We start from the raw sequence: 16,828 nt of genomic DNA, 5'->3' as shown, positions 1-16,828 counted from the left end.
AAATCAATGTGAACTTCTCTATATAAACTAATTACCCCATACAAAATTTTGACAGCAATGGAATTTACCAACCCCCTTTGTAACAGAAATCAATGTGAACTTCCCTAATTTCATATCCATTATAAATTGCAAGAGAACAAAATAGTTCTAAAATTTGAACAATCACACATGAAAAGGCAACATTAGAGACAAACAATAACTCACCTCGAGAAGAAGACTACGAGCAGCAAATGGAGAGTTGATTCCGTCTCCTCCGGTCACTTAAAAGCCCGATCCTTGGGTGGGCTTTGTTCGTCTTGATACCCTGAGTTCACCCATGCTACCCTTCGCCTGAGACGATGTCAGAGGAAGCCAGAAATAGGCCTTGAAGCCACAGCAGCGACGTACGAGCCTGGAGGCTTCTGCTCGCGGCGGAGAACGGCAACGAAGGGCTCGCGAGGTTGGAGTTTCGGCGGTGTCTAGTACTCTTGATCCGGTGTCTACACGGCGGCGACCATCGGAGGGCAGCCGTTCGGGCTAGTAGAGAGCATGCGAGAGAGAGAGAGGGAGAAAGGAAAGTGGATCGGGTAGGGAGGGAGGAAGACAATGATTTGTCACTTATATATATTTTTTTATTATTTTATAAATAAAAATCTGATTATATTATTCAAATAAAAAAAATGTGATTATAAAACTCCAATTTTATACTCCAAATACTATAAAAAATAATTTTAAAAATCACAACTATACAAATTCTCTTCAAATATATCATAATTTTTAGCTATTTAATTTAAATACTAAGTAAAAGTGCACTTTAGTTAACTTTATTTTAAAAATATATTAATTTATTTTTAGTAACATTTTTTTTAATTTTTATATAAATTTTAAATAAATAAACAATGCCATATATTATAAAAATTATAACTAGTAAATTTATACATTAAAATTATTTTACAATATTTTTCTAATCAATAAAACAACTAATTTTTAACTAATACTAATTTTATAAATATGTTAAACAATAAGTGTTTTTATGATCTTTTACTTAACAATTTTATGGACTTGCTTTGGGAGTCCTTAATACTCTTTTAGGACTTGCAAAGCGAGTCCTTAAAAGTTACCATTCCTAATTTTTCAGCTCAGGTGTTTTTATGACTCGCAAAGCGAGTCCTAAAAGAGTATTAAGGACTTCCAAAGCAAGTCCTTAAAATTGTTAAGTAAAACACTCATTTTTTAGCCCAGATTTTTTTAGGACTCGCATATTTTTTAGGACACTCATTGCGAGTCCTAAATTGTGTTTTTTTTAAGACTCTCAATGAGTGTCCTAAAAGCTCCATAAACATTTTTAAGGACATGCATTTATGTGCGTGTCCTCAAAAAGTGTCCTGTAAAGGGTATTTTGTAGTAGTGTTTAGAAGGAAAAATGACCAAAAGACCTTTCTCCAATAAAGGTGTTAGAGCCAAAGAACCTCTCGAGTTAATTCACATAGACATTTGCGGTCCAATGAATATACAAGCTCGAGGTGGTTATGAGTATTATGTCACCTTCATTGATAACCACTCAAGATACGATTACGTATACCTGATGCAAATGAAATCATAAATCTTTGAAATGTTAAAAGAATTCTGAGACGAAGCTAAAAATCAGTTAGGCAAAACCCTTAAAATGCTACGATCATATCGAGGCGAGGAATACCTTGAAAAGGAATTTGAAGATATCTTGATAGAGCATGGAATTGTTTCACAGCTCACTACACCAGGTACTCCACAAAAAAAAGGTGTTGTAGATACGAGGAATAGGACTCCGTTGGACATGATGAGATCAATATTCAGTTACTCATCATTGCACCTATCATTTTGGGGATATGCTTTACAAACAACTGTATACATCTTAAGCCTAGTTCCATCTAAGTCTGTTACTAAGACACCCTCAGAATTATGGAAAGTTTGCAAACCTAGTCTGAAGCATGTGCGTATATAGGGATGTACAATCAATGAGCTAAAAGGTAAGACCAGGAAGTGGAACCTAGATTTGAAGTACGTTTATTTGTTGGATACCCTGGAGACACTAGAGGATGTTACTTCTGTAGTCCAACTGTAAAGCGCCCTATTCTATTACTTTGTAAAAACATCACTTATCTCATAGATAATTAGAAAAATACCACTTAAAAGAGAAATTCAGTGGGCCCTTGATACAACACGCATGTTTGGGCCCAATAGTTTAACATAAAAATAAAGTGTTCATATTAAATGTTTAAAGAAAATAAAAAAAAGTTTAAGTCTCTCTAGCATATTTAAAAAAAAAGTTCATAACATAGTTCTATTAAACTTGGCGCTTATGTTGATCGTATATTCGTTCATAGAAAACCCCCATGCCATACACACCCAGATGTTAGAAGTCCACCACATCATAGCGCGTGCCACAGATAAACCCTATTTATTACTTGAGAGGGAAAGTAATTGGTGAGCTAAAAGCCTAGTATGGATGTACAACAAAATCAAAGATAAGACAAGAAAGATAGGTATAACATAATAGAGCAATTTATAATATCATCATACTCATATCTCAGAATAAAAAATGAAACATAGTCATACATCACATTCATTCAACATAAGCATACTCTTTGTGATCATAACACCTTTGTTTTCCATGTGACATCTTCAGGTAACCAGTATAATTGGGCTAGTAAAACCTCCTCTATAAGTTAAATAGGATCTCAGGTCCTTGAATAACCTCGTTTCGTCCACCCTCTGAGTTACGTCTATACTTAGTAACTCCTTTGTTACGTTGCGTTCAACATGCTAGCAACCATCTCTTTCATTCATCATACAAACACATGTAATCAAATTCACATCAAAACAAAGAAAATACATGTTGCATCAAACTCATCATACATATCAATATATAATTCTATTTTCCCATATCATATGATTTATCATAAAACATAGCATCATCATTTAGATAGCACATTATTCCTTGTAACATACAATTCTTACCATTTCATAGCATAAACATAGAAAGTCTACATATATAACTTCCTTACCTCAAGTCCGAGCAAAGAAAAAATGAGAAAAACTTCACAACGTCCCTATAATCATAACCAAACGTCATCACTTAGAATCATATAAAAATACTCATGCCCAACACATATACCCCATGTGTGAATGGGCCATGCAAACGTGGAACTAGTTGCTCAATAATTGCAAATATACAACATTTCCACATAAAATCATAATAGAATAATGTTAATTCTACCTATTAACCCTTCATGGTTACAAAGTAAAAGTTATTTATTTGAATAATAGGCAAATAGTTGAACGTAAAATTGCATTTGCATGCGACATGCATATGTGGGAGCGTTGTTAAAATTTAACGTTTTAAAACGACAATTCCTACATGATTATTTCTTGCCTCTTCAAACTTACCATGAATTGTTTCTCTAAATCCTATAATTTGTTAAACAAATTTATTATAACATATTTACTTTATAAAATAATCCATTAAGCCTTTTCTAATTTCTCATAAATAATAATTCCATTTATTATTTTAATATCATAAACAATGTGACAAAATTAGTAGCTATTTACAATAATTAAATAAGTTTATTGTTTCCTTTAGAAAATAATTTTTTCTCATCTAAAAAAATGTATATTTTTAAATGTGTAAATTAATAATTAAAGTGTGGAAAATTACATTTTCACATTTATTATTTAGGAATTAATTTATTGGGGTGTAGGACTTGTTTATCTTAAATAAAATAATCATTTTATCTTTATAACCCAATATTTCAGCAACTATTATTTTGTTTAAAAATCACAAATGAATTTAAACCATAATCTATTACACATTTAAAAAAAACTGCATATAAATAAAAATGTGAAAAATACATATTTACAATTTTAAATTACCACATTTATCATACACATAGCTTAGGGTTTAATTTATTTGATGCACTAGTTTTTATTTATCTCATTTAAAAGACTTTTCTTACTATTTACCAAAAATTCCAACAATTATTTATTCAATCAAATTACAAACTTGGATATTTCATAAAATATACAAAAAAAAAAAATTGCATGTATTTATTTGTCAAAATGGCCATTAACATGTGATAAAATATGCTCTTTTATTTACTTAAAATCAAATACCATTTTGAGAATTCATATGTGCAATTCAAAATATTAATTTACCATTATACTCACAATTTATTAAAAAAATAGCAACCATAATTAACATAAAACCCTCTTTTAATCATGTTTAAACAATTGTTTTGACCAAAATTTCATTTACCAATTAGATCTTCATTTGTAAAGGAATTAAAACAAATTCTCATATTTAACAAAATAACTGATCATGTTTCTAATGAGTATATGTGACATCAAATAAAATAAAAATGACCAACGTGCATCAATAACCCCTATAGGCCGAAACCCACATGAACATTAAGCATAAGATACTAATAATCTCATTTACATTCACATGAACCCTTGCATATTTCTACACTTCTTTTATGCATTTTAATATTACCATTAGCATGCAATAAAAAAAATCAAACCATCCTAAATCAAACACACAAGGTCGAAACTTCATGGCACCAATCATGAACACAGTACCAATAAACCCATTCCAAAATCCTCATATCAAGACCCCTTCCATCAACATCCATCAAAGCATGACAAAACCCAAATACAACCAAATCACAACCTTTCATCATTAAGCTATATTGACCAAACCATAATATACCACAAAAACCATAACCAAGAATGGATTCATCCAATTAACAAAGGTAGAGAAAACCATTACATTCTTTGGTAGAAAATCAAGGATTCAAAAATTCAGCCACCACTTGATTACCCATAGGGTTTCGAAACCCACACAAATAAGAGAGAAACAATCATGAATCTTGGATTTAAGAGTATGTAGAAACTAACAAAAACACCATAAACCAAATACGTACCCTAGGGATTTTGAACCCTAGCCACCAACCTTCTAAGTTTTTGCAACATAATCAAACCTATCATCACCATCATTTTTCCATGCTTAGAATCAAGAAGAATAGAGAAAAGAAAAACAAATAAAAATAAAACTATGAACCTCAACCCATACCATAAGATCACTAGCCTTGGCCTTCTCCTTCACGTTTTTCTTCTCTCCCTCTCTCTAGAACTCGACAATCTCTCTCTATATCTCTCTCTAGCCGACGACACACACACACAAAAATGATGGGAAAGACTCTCTATTTTACTTTTATTTCAAGCATAACCCTGAAGGAAAATAAAATCCACATTAATGCCTTGATCTACCCTCCCTTGATTCCCTCACTAAAATCATGTAATTGGAACACAATTAGGGAAATCAAATCCTCCCTTTTCCCATTGTCTTACACACCCATCACTCATTTCCTCTTCTTTTTATTTTAATTAATTTTCTTTTTAATTTTTATAATTCCTTAATTAAATAAAATAAAAAGGAAATAATGTGTAGGAAAAACTATTGCATGCTCACCATACAATAATGGACATGCACACACCCAATTTCTCATGTGCATCACTACTTACCATGCACCTTGATGCATTCAAACAAAGCTCATTTTCTTATAAATTAAATTAAATAAATAAATAAAACACTAACAATTAAATTCACATAATTCCTACCAAACAATTCAAACAATTAAAAATAAATTTCTAACACTTAACAATTATTAATAAATCAAAGCACAAAGTTTAATAAACAAAAAAAAAATTTGGTGCGCTACAATATACTCTCCTTAAAAGGAATTTTGTCCCGAAATTCTTTCTTACCAAATAACTCAGGCTATTTTTGTCTCATGTCTTCCTCCAGCTCCCACGTTGCTTCTCTTTCCGTGCTATTCTTCCACAGGACCTTAACTAATGGAATCCTTTTGGATCTCAGTTCCTTGATTCCCTTTTCGATGATACACTATGGCTGTTCATTGTAACTTAGGTCCTGCTTTAGCTGTAATGGCTCATAACTCATAAAATGAGAGGGATTTGACACATACTTACGCAACATCGAGAAGTGAAAGACGTTATGTGTTTCGGTTACTGACGAGGTAAGAGCTAAACATTACCGAACTTTCTCTAAACTGTCCAAAATATCAAATGGACCTATAAATCTGGGTCTCAACTTCCCTTTCCTCCCAAAACGCATAACGCATTTCATCGGCGAGACTCTCAAGAACACAAACTCGCCTACTGAGAACTCGATGTCCCTTCTCTTAAGGTCTGCGCAACTCTTTTGCATACTTTGATCGGTAAGCATTCTTTGGCGAATTTTCTCGATCGCCTCATTGGCTTCCCTAACTGCGTTAGGGCCTAATATTTGCTTCTCCCCAACCTCATCCCAGTTCAAGGGAGATCTACACTTTTACCCATATATCATCTCATAGGGAGCAATCTCAATAGTTGACTAATAGCTATTATTATATGAGAACCCCATCTAGGGTAGATATGAACTCCAAGATTATAAAAGGTTTAATTCACAACATCTAAACATGACCTCTAGCATTTGTATAGTCCTATCAAACTGCCTATCGGTTTGGGGATGAAAAGTGGTACTGAAATTTAACCTTGTACATATGGCTTTCTGTAATCCCTTCCAAAAGTTTGACGTGAATACTAACCCTCGATCAGAAATAATCGACTCTGGAATCCCATGAAGTCTCACTATCTCTCTCACATACAACACTACATACTGGTCCGCCGAGTAGGTGGTCTTAACTAGTAGAAAATGGGGGGAATTAGTGAGCCTATCCATTATTACGCAAGAAGAATCATGTTTTTTTGTGGTCCTAGGTAACCTTTCCACAAAATCCATTGCTATTTCTTCCCATTTTCATCTGGAACATAAAGCGGTTGAAGTAGCCCTGCTGGGCTTTTGTATTCTGCTTTGACTTGCAAACATGTCAAACATCTAGCAACAAACTCAACAACATCCTTCTTCAGTCCAAGCCACCAATGCAATGCCTTAAGTTCTTGGTACATCTTTGTCAACCCTCGATGTGAGTAATAGGGTGTTGTAGACACCTCCTTCATAATACTTTCCTTAATATCATCATTGCTAGGCACACAAATCCTATCCTTATATTGCAGCAGTCCACCGTTAGACATAGTGAAGTCACCGCTACCACTTTTTTGTACCACTGCCTCTTGCTTCATCAGAGCTTTATCCACTTTCTACCCTTCCCTAATTTGTTCCAATATGGAGGATTGTAGAGTGAGGTTTGCTAGGCCTACTGTCACAAACTCATTAACAGCATTTATAATCTCCTTCTGCAGAGGCATCTCTGTCATGCTCAGAGGTGAGACACTCCCTTCTCCTCACTTACTCAATGTATCGACCACCACATTGGCCTTACCCAGGTGGTATACAATCTCACAATCATAGTCCTTTACTAACTCTAACCACCTCCACTGTCTCATATTAAACACTTTCTGAGTGAATAAGTACTTCAGACCTTCGTGATCAGAGTAGATTTCACACTTATCCCCATAACGGCGATGTCTCCATATTTTCACTGCGAACACCACTGCTGCTAACTCAAGATCATGGGTGGGATACTGTTCCCATAGTCCTTGAGCTATCTTGAAGCATAAGCTATCAACTTCAAATTATGCATCAACACACAAATTAAGTCGTTCTTTGATGCGTCGCCATACTCCACAAATTTCCCGAGGGGCGCGCGAGGTGGGTTGGCTGCCGATGGTGCATGCACGCTGAAGGGGTAATGCACGTGGGTTGGGGTGATGCGCGCAAATGGAAGCCAGGCAAAAAAATGTCAAAAAAATTTTTTGTTCAATTTTCTCAAACCAAAACCATTGCTAATTAATTTTTACAATGTTTTACACAAAATAAAGCATTTATAAAAAATTAATGGCATAGAAAACACAACAAAATATCCAAAAATTGCTAATAATCACATAAAATTCAATATGCTTAATATAAATATGAAATCCATCAAATTACTCATCACATCAAATAATTCAATTTTTAACATGTTCATGCATGAAAATAAAGATTACCAAAGGCTTTGAGGCCAGTTCTTGGGAAAACTTATACAGGATCTTGTTTATTTTCATGTAAATCTTATATTAAACATATTAATATAATAAAACCTGTAACATGTTTCTAAAATTGAATTTTTACAGAGATAATGATAAGAACACTTACATTATTGTGCGGCGAAATGATTGAGTCCTTTCTTTAGTTTCTCTAACACTTGTATCCTTTCTGTCGCAGAGTATCACCAAGAAACTGAACCGTTTTTCAATTTTCTTCACATCCTTCCAAAGTATCCTTAGAATCACCTAGACTAGGGTGGACAATTCTCAACACATGAGATAGATACAGAGAGAAGAAGATAAAAGAATATTGAGGCTTAGAAAAGGAATTATGTTGTAGAGAGAATCTAAAACCTACTAGATCTTCTGATCTTCTCAGAAACAAGTGTCTCAAAAATCTGATTTCAACTCTCACTTAGCATTCCTTTTATAGGCTCAATTAGGTCATTTATTTTAATTAAAAACTCAATAAAATAATAGATAATATTAGCCATTAGGTCGAAATTCTCACGGGCTTTAGGCCCATGAAATTTCTCATTTAATTATTAGCCCATTGGACTTAAAATTAAGGCATATTTTATTTTCTATTGATTAATTAATTAAATAACTATTTAAATCCTTTATCAAAATAATTATTTATAATTGAACCTCGATTTAAAATTATTTATTAATTTAGATAGAAATTTATCTTAATTAATAAATCTGCCTTAATTTTCATTTTCTTCTCTAAATTACATAACTCTGTGAAACTATCCAAAATTGACCTAATCAACTTTGATAATTCTAATCGATAATTAAATCAATTAATTGAGACTATCTAAATGATTTTATCCAAGGTACAGTGGGGATCATGGGCCTATAAAATCAAGCTCTAATAAGTTATCATAAATCTATCAAATAAATTTACTAACTTATTAATTCCTAGACTCAGAATTGCACTCTTGAGTTCATAGAACGCTCTATAAGAAATATAGATACACTATTAATTATCCATTTTTACAACCATAATTGTCGCTCAATCCTCTATAGACTGTCTACATTGAGATGGGACTAAAATATCGTTTTACCCCTCATTGTATTTTATCTTTAAAACACTTAGTTCCTTATAAATGATATTTCAGTAAACTAATATTAATTATAGAATTGAGATCTCTAATTAGCACCTTGAACCAAACTAAAAGGAAACCATCATTTCAATACTTCATCAGAATCTATAGATGTTTATATCTATGATTAACACTCCCACTCAATTATACTACCGAGATCCCAAGATGTAAGTACGGGCTAGTCAGTAGGGTAAGCTGGTCGCGAACAAGTCAAAGAACTTAAATAATACAATAATTTATAATACTAACCACTCTGAGCTAAGATTGAATTGACCTATGGTCAACTCTATGATATGACTAGAATAGATAATAACGGTATGTTTACTTATCCTCTCTACTGTCAATATCGATCCAGTCCAATGTAACAAATACAGATCTGATCTTTTCTACTTTGCTAATGTTTTGGAAAGAACATAACATTTCGATGTGTAAGTAGATCATATTCTAGATTAGCAAATCAGTGTAAATCCTGTGCACTGACTAATCTTAGGACTAACTTATTTTGAACATATAGTCATATTTATATTCCATTGTGATTACATCACTATGAATATGATTATCTATATGCTCAATTTTTAATAGAAGTATATATTAAACAAATAATTATGTAAATAAAACATGTGAGCAAAGTGATTGACCCAGTCAAAAAATGATTTCTATTCTTTTATTGATAATAAAATGAGATTACAAAGTAATTGGGTTTTAATTAGGTCATAAAACCCCAAAAAATCCCCACTTTCACTAATTGAAACTAATGCCTTAATTCTATTAATCTCATTTCCTTAATATGCTTATCAAATGTAGCTTCTGGTAGTGTCTTCATAAACGGATCTGCAAGATTGTCTTCAGATGCAATCTTCATAACCTCACATCTCCCTAGGCCACATATTCTTGAATTATGTAATATTTCCTTTCTATATGCTTATGCCTCTTGTGACTACGATGTTCTTTCGAGTTGGCTATTACTCCTGTATTGTCACAAAACAGCATAAGTAGTTTATCAATTTCTAGAATAACACCAAGATTTGAATAGAACTTCTTTCGCAAGACTATTTCCTTAGCTGCTTCTTGTACAGCTATGTATTCAGCCTTCATGGTGGAATATGAGATTGCAGACTACTTTACGCTTCTCCATATCGGACCTCCACCTCCAAGAGTAAACACCATTCTAGAAGTAGACTTCCTATCATCAACATTAGTCTAAAAATCTGAATCAGTGTAGCCTACAGGGTTAAGAACACCACCCTTGTAGACTAACATATAATCCCTAGTACGCTTCAAATACTTCAAGATATGCTTAACAACTATCCAATGTTCCGGTCCTGGGTTTTACTGATACCTTCTCACTACTCCCACTACATAACAAATATCTGGTCTAGTGTACAACTGCCGATGTGTAAGGAACTTTTCTCATTGCAACTTCCTCTTCAGGAGTCTAGGGAGACTGCTTCTTTGAAAGATGAATTCCATAATGGGACAGTAAACGTCATTTCTTGGAATTTTCCATCGAGAAACGTTCAAGCACTTTATCAATGTAAGCTTCTTGAGATAGAGCTAAAAGTCTGTTCTTTCTATACCTAATGATCTTGATACCTAGAACATAACTTGCTTCCCCCAAATCCTTCATCTATAATTGAGTGCTCAGCCAATTCTTCACATCTGACAATTTCTTAACATTGTTTCCAATGAGTAAGATATCATCTACATAAATAACTAGGAATACAACTATTTGATTTTCCTTCAGTTGATAAACACAAGGCTCATCAATTTTTTTTTCAAAGTTGTAGGTTTTAATAATTTCATCAAACCTTAGGTTCTAGGAATGAGAAGCTTGCTTTAGTGCATAAGTGGATCTATTCAAATTGCAAACTTTTCCTTCTTGTCCAAGTACTTTAAATTCTTTTGGATGATCCATATAATTGACTTCGTCAAGCTTCCCATTAAGAAAAGTTTTGTTGACATCTATTTGCCAGATCTCATAGTCAAGAGCAGCTACTATTGATAGGAGGATGCAAATGCACTTGAGCATGGCTACCGGACTAAAAGTTTCGTCATAGTCAACACCTTCTCTTTGGGTATAAACCTTTGCCACTAATCGAGCATTATAAGTTTCAATATTTCCATCAACACTTCGTTTCTTCTGTTAGATCCACTTGCACCCAATGGCCCTAAAGTCACTAGGTGCTTCCACAAGTTCCCAGACAGAATTTGAGTACATGGATTCCATTTCCTGTTTCATGGATTCGAGCAATAGTTCCTTTTTAAGGCTAGCCATTGCCTATTTGAAAGACAATGGATCATCGTCGCTTGTGTCACCAACAACCATATTGGTTTCACCATCAAAACCATAGTGACTGGGTTCTTAGAAACCCTCCCACCACGACAAGGCTCCATGACTGTTTGCTCAGGAACAGTGGTACTTTCTTCATTTAGATCGACTTTTGATGGTTGTACAGGAAGAGTGGGAATTTCATCATCAACTTGCGTTGATGATGATGGAACATTGGTTGGAGTCAATTCTTCAACCATCTCCTCTAAAACTACTTTGCTGCACGGTTTGAAGTTTTGGACATAGTCATTTTCCAGAAAAGTATCATTCGTAGAATTAAATACTTTCTTTTTTGAATGACTATAGAAAATTCCATCCCGAGTTCCTTTAGGATAGCCAACAAACATGCAAACTTCAGTTTGCGGTTCTAGCTTTCCTTCCTTTTTCCTCAGGACGTGGGCGGGACACCCCCAGATTTTATAATTGCGTAACTAGGTTCACGACCATTCTAGCGTTCTAAAGGTGTTTTGGGGATAGATTTAGACGGAACGACATTGAGAATGTCATTCGCGGTTTTAACTGCATGTCCCCAGAACGAAGTTGGTAGAGTTTAGTAACTAAGCATGCATCTAACCATTTCCAATAAATTTATGTTCCGGCGTTCTGCTACACCATTTTTTTTCGAAGTACCCGGGGCAGTAAGTTGTGATAAAATCTAAAGTTCAGTTAAATCATCTCGGAACTACATATCCAAATATGCTCCATCCCTATCAGATCGCAAGATCTTTAACGTTTTACGTAATTGGTTCTAAGCCATAGCTAAGAACTCCTAAAACTTTGAAAATGTTTATGATTTCCTAGGCATTAGGTAAAGACATGAGTACCTAGAGTAATTGTCAATGAAAGTGACGAAATAATCAAAGGTCCACAAACATCTAAATGGTAACGACCCAAATTTGCTAATAAGGCTTAGGGCCTTGATTAGCGTGCCTGGAGGGCAATAAGTGAATTATTGTTATAATATGTGAACTTGTGTGAATATGTGATTGGTGATGCATGATTAGGTGAATTAAATATGCATCTGGGCCCCGATTGGTTATTAGGGGCATGTTTGCAATTTTAGCCCGTTGAGGGCATAAATGTGGTAATTATGATTTATTTGTGATATAACTGTGTTGCATGATCCGAGTCCTGAGGGGAGTGGTTAGCTAGAAAGTCACAACGGGATTGAAAATCTGCCTCGGGGCGAGTCGAGGGAGTTTCGGGTATTAGACGTTTTATGGGGTTATCGGGTTATGGAAATAAATATTTGGAGATATATTTGAGGTTAGAATGTTTAGAAAGGAATATGGGGGAAATTTACCATTTCGCCCTCGGGGACGTTTTTGGTACCCCGAGCCTTGAGGTATCCTTAGGAACTAAGTTAAATAAAACAAAACATAGAATCATCTAGAACTCTCTAAACTGACCCATTCTCACTCCCTCACTCATTTTCTCTTCTACACTTGGAAGCTTAGTGACATCTTGGAGGAAACTAGTAAAAAAAATAAGGAATTGGAGCTGGAATTTTGGGAGCTTGAGGCTTGGAGCTTAGGGAACTAATTTGGGGATTCATTTCTATCCAAGGTAATTTTTTTTTTAACATGTTGAGTTGTGTTGAATTGCAGCTGGTTTTCTCCTAAAATGTTAGAATATTGCATGTGTGTGGGTAAGGAATCATCTTTGGGTTTGATGAGGTTTTAAGCTAGAATACATGTTATGCATTGTAGCTGAATCCATAGTGTTATCCAATAAATTCGCATTAGTGACGTGGCAAGTGATCCCGGACACGTGGCTGACACCTGGAAATGTTCGGCTAGAGTATCGACCAGAAGATGTGCTGAAGGTAGTAAACGGCCCAGTCCTACCTGCGACCAGGCTGGTCGGTAGTTCCGCATACACGGCAACATTAATGGGAAGATCTTTGTAATCCCGAATTTATCTCACTCAATCTCCTGAGTACCCGATTATTCAGGGGAGAATATCTGTAACAATCTTTTGTAATCCCCCTTGAGCCTATAAATAGCAAGAGATAGCTCAAGGGAGGGACTTTTGGGCTTTTGAATCATTTGAGACTATAATTATTTTCCTAGGAATATTTTACTGTTCTTCAGAGGTTAGTGAAACTCATTGAACCCTAGTTCTTTGATCACTCTTCTGATTCTTATATCAATATCAGTCTAAGTGGACGTAGGTCATTACCAGATCCTGGGGCCGAACCACTATAAAAATTCTTGTGTGATTTACTGTTTTTGCCATACGTTCTTCTCTATACATTCATTCATATCAATCACATTTTGACTCCGTGTCAGTTGGCAAAATCTTGGGTCAACACATAGTATAACTTTTGTGTTGAATGTTCGGATCATTAGGTTAACTTTTATGGATAATTGGCTTGGTTTTGGAAGGGAAAATGAGGGATTTTCCTGGGTTCGAGGGGTTGGGCCTCGGCACTGTTCTTGCTGAGCCGCGGCCCCTTAGAACTTGGGGCGTCTGGAATTGGAGGCGTACCGCGATGCCCTTCAGGAAGGACCATGGTGCGTGTAGGCTAATTTGAGGCAGAGCCTCGGGTTGAGATGGGGGCCGCGACATGAGTCCCTTGGGCCGCGGCGCTTAGTGCATTTTTGGGTTCTAGAGAGGTTTTAGGCTCGGGAATTCAATAGTTAAGGCTCGTGATTGATTTTATCACCCGGATTGATAGAATTCAACGTTCCAGAGATTAGAATTACGACCCAAAGCTATTTAATGGATAAGAACTTGATGGGTGGATATTGTTAATGCGTTGTGACTAGGATTTTGGCGAGGCTCAGATTAGGGAAATGTGCTCGAGACATCGGTGCTTGAAAATTTTGGGACACAGGTAAGAAAACTATTATTCTCGTAGAGCTTTAGTTGTAGGGCTTAGCCCTATATGATTGAGTTGCAGGGCTCGACCCTATATGTATGTGTTGCAGGGCATGGCCCTTTGATTGAATTTATATGTGTTTAAATATCTGTCTAGTTATATTATGTGTTCATATAGATAAATGAACGACGAAGGCCGGGAACGGTGAAGGTCGAGAACGACAAGGGGCTAAGAGCAACGTTTAGCACGCAGAGTGCGAGTTGCCAGGGCGAGACCCCAAGGGATACCTGGGATATCCTTACGGTATAAACCGCGAACCCAGTGCCTGGTAAAGCGCCTGGGACGGCATGGTCGTACGTGTATAGCCTAATGATGGCATGATTTTATGTTAAGTGTGTGGTATTCATATATTATCTGCTTGTGAAGGTTTTCTTGTTGGGCTTTGGCTCACGAGTGCTCTATGGTGCACGTAAAGGCAAGGGGAAAGTCGATCAACCTTGAGTATGGTGAGCGTGACGAGCGGCACGTACATGTCTGGTCTGCCTAGCTACCATGGCCAAGGATACCTTTGGGAGATGATTGATTTAAACTTAATTTTTGTCGTTTAGTCGACTCTGGTTATATTTTGAATTGTAAATATTTCTAAACAATATTTTTGGGATCCCAAATGTTAAACACTTTGTAATTTCCAACGAAAGGTTTATTTTCAAGTTTATGACCCTGATTATGGTTTAATTACACTTTTGTCCGGATAGCGTGTTAATTGCACATGTTAAACTCACTTAGTAATGGCTCTAAGGCAGTGGGGCGTTACAACTTGGTATCAGAGTGAGCAAAGGTTTATGGATTCTGGAGAATGACCGAACATGTACGCTCGCTGTCGGTGGCAAGCTCGACTCAGGGTTTGTTGGTAATAATTGAATTGTATGTCTCTTTACATGCTAAAATGCCTTGTTTGTCTGTTTATTCCATATAGAGCATGATGAATGATTTAACGTATGCATGATGTTAGGGCATGGCCCGTTGTGTGTTATATGCTATCTGTGTGTTATGTGGATTGTTGCTCATGGTTGACTGATGTAATTGGGAGGTGGTTTTGGATGTTGTTATCATGCCTAATGAGTGGCGTCATTGATTGTACACATAATTGTTGAGATGCCTCAACAATCATCTAGACTCTGTGGTAGTCAGGTCGGGGATGATAACCAGGGTCAGGATCCTCCACCTGCCCCACAGAATTGGCAAGAGATGTTTGTTGAAATGGAAGCAAGACTGCAATGAACAGAAGAAGAGCTCTGATAGTTGAGGCAACAGGCCCCTCCACAGGTCACTAGGTTTCCAATTCAGCAGGTTATGGCGCTAGTGCCAGTGCAACCTGTTGCGAAGAACAAGTGGGAACCTTTATATGAGTGGTTCAGGAAGCAACATCCTCCCACCTTTGAGGGTCGACCAGACCCACTGCGGGCAGAGAAGTGGATGAATATGAACTCCTTTATTCTTGATTTTATGAGGGTTGAGGGGAACGAAAGGGTAGCTTGTGCAAGCTACATGTTTAGAGAGGATGCCCGCATTTGGTGGGATGTAGTAGTTCAGAGGAGAAATGTGACAGGTTATGACCTGGGAAGAGTTCAGGAACATTTTCAACAAGAAGTCTTATAGTGTTGCAGTCCGAGTTGCGAAGTTTGATGAGTTTATCAACCTGACTCAGAACCGGTTGACCGTGACAGAGTATGCCCAGAAATTTGATCGTTTGGCGAAGTTTGCACCAGATTTAGTGCCGACAGATGCGGCAAGAAGAGACAGATTTGTACGAGGATTGAATGTTATCATCACCTGTGATGTGAAGATCACCTTGGATCAAGAGACTACTACCTACGCTCAGGTTGTAGACAAGGCCCTTACAGCTGAGGGGGCCAAGGACCAGATTTCGAGAGAGAGCGCTGTCAGGCGCGATGCCAGGAGGACAGTTCCTCCTTTTATTGGATCCAGTCGGGGTAGTGGCTCTAGTGTTGGTTTTTATAGATAAAATCAGAGATTATACGCAGCGGAACAAAAATCAAATTGTTAATTTAATCCCACAAGATTTCTAGATCCACTTCTTCGCATGCATTTATATATTGAATTAAAGACATGAATAGAAATTACCTCAGGTCCTTCCTTGCTGCTATCTTTTTGTATGGCAAAATCCTTGAGATCTCACAATAAGATCTTCCAAAATGTTCTCAACACACAATGTAAAGAACGCCCTAGACTAATACTTACAAAACATTCGTACAACATAGCTTATAAAAGAATACCGTCCATTACTAAAGTCTCAGGGGACTTATTTAAAATCATGCAAGTTGGCGCCATAAGTTTAAAATAAAACATAAGTTTTTATCCAATGTTCAAGAAAAACCAAATAATTTAAATAACAGAGTCCCACTGATAATTTTAGGAAAAAGTCTCTTAAAAACAAAACATAATAAAAATGGCGTTCTACGTTGATCGTTTTATCGTCCATAGGGT

The sequence above is a fragment of the Humulus lupulus genome, chromosome 9, assembly GCF_963169125.1.
Source record: "Humulus lupulus chromosome 9, drHumLupu1.1, whole genome shotgun sequence".
Taxonomy (NCBI): Eukaryota; Viridiplantae; Streptophyta; class Magnoliopsida; order Rosales; family Cannabaceae; genus Humulus; species Humulus lupulus.
Note: the sequence above shows the minus strand (reverse complement) of the source record.